We start from the raw sequence: 1,802 nt of genomic DNA, 5'->3' as shown, positions 1-1,802 counted from the left end.
ATATATATATAATTCACAAAAAAGTGTTTTGTACACATATTCTAAAATATGTTGCTAAAATATATGTTCAGTTTTGTTGGCTATTGTACATATTTTAACCAAAATGAAAATCGTCATGTAAGTTTGATCTGTTTTCAGTAAAATGCTTTGATGTTTTTTATTAATTCATTAAATTAATTAGTCAAATTAGCCAAAATTCAGTGGTGATCATTGATACGTGCGAGCACATCCCATGGGGCTGAAACAACGGCTATTGTTTTCTGCACGCAAACGTGCTGAGCTCTAATTTATCAGAGCAGGTGAGTCAAACTTCTGACGTGGATTGTTATGCTAAGACAAAAATAACCTTTTGTTTGTTTATAAACCATCTCTTCTGCTGATTACTCTACTACAATACGTGACTGTAATCATTGCATCCTTTAGGAAGACATGCTTGTGTTAGGATGAAGACTTTCATCATTGTAATGGATTGTAACTCGTTGAATCTCATTTCTGATTTGTTGAACACTCCTTTTTTTGGTCACTACAGAATTCTCACACTTCCATTGTGTTAATCCATATCATGACATTGGATAAAATAGATTAGAATTAAATGTATGTACTTTTTAATCAAACAAGCAAATATATGACACAATTTAGCTTAGAGGACATAATTAATTCTAATTCAAACATAGAGTAAACACATTTGTGTAGAGTTAAAAACTGTTTAGCTACTGATACATAGTAGTCATGACACCATCTTCAAGGGTGTAATACATTGATCAGATTTAATCTTAATAAATGGTTTATGATAAAATATTTCATATAAAAAATGTATAGTTCCAGACATGATGCAGATGTGCCTGGCACAAGGAGTGTGTTTTTAAAAGCTGAAACATTTGGGTTTTCTCTCACGAATGGAAATGTAGTTGTGTTATTTTGCAGCTATTAAGCAGTTTGGTTAGTCGGCAAGTTTTCTTTTTTTCGCGATCTTAATTCATGATCTCTTGTGGCATCCATATAATATCAGCCCTAAATAGTATTTGAAATTAGAATTAGTGTATCCCAAATTGTAGTAGGCCTTCTGAAGTGATTATCCCAGAGGTACCCGGAAGGTTTACTTTTTCTGGAGGAAATTGGGAGTGCAGATCCATTCCATGCACGCTCTTAATCGTTAATATTTCACCCAACACATGGACCCTTTTCACAGACTGTGATGACGTGTTTCAATGATCATCAGCATTGTAAATCATGTAAAGTTTGATCAAATGTAAGGTGACTAGACGTGCCACTTCCCGGGAACACTTTACGCAATTTTGAAATCCTGGGCAGAACGTATCCCTAGGAAGTGGCACGTCTGGTCACCTTAATCAAATGGGAATGCAAAAATATCCTGTTCACCGCTATAGAAGTTTACTTTGATGACTTCCGCTTCAGAGAAACTCGTAAATGTGAAAAGGGTTCATTGCGTGTTGGACAAGGATTCGATTAGAAACAGAGATTGAAGATCGCCCGACGCACACAAAGAAACATTCAGGAGTACAGAAACTTATAGCACTTCCTCGTGTATTTTGGTTATATTATTTCCACTCAAAATTCCCTTCTTCCTGTTGAATATAAATGTAATTTTGTTTCTTTGATATGATTATATCTATTGTTTTATTGTTTTGAGTTAAGATGTGTATGATTTTTAAGATTTATTTAAGAAATGCATTGTCCCTTTAAGAGTATATCTGTCACGATGCACACACACACACACACGAGGAACGAGGAGACGCTGGAGAATACTTTACCAAGACTTTATTTTCAGGAACCAAGGGAGA

This window comes from Sinocyclocheilus anshuiensis, unplaced genomic scaffold (assembly GCF_001515605.1).
Source record: "Sinocyclocheilus anshuiensis isolate Anshui unplaced genomic scaffold, SAMN03320099.WGS_v1.1 scaffold267, whole genome shotgun sequence".
NCBI lineage: Eukaryota > Metazoa > Chordata > Actinopteri > Cypriniformes > Cyprinidae > Sinocyclocheilus > Sinocyclocheilus anshuiensis.
The sequence above is the reverse complement of the archived record's forward strand: the minus strand, read 5'-3'. Positions refer to the sequence as shown.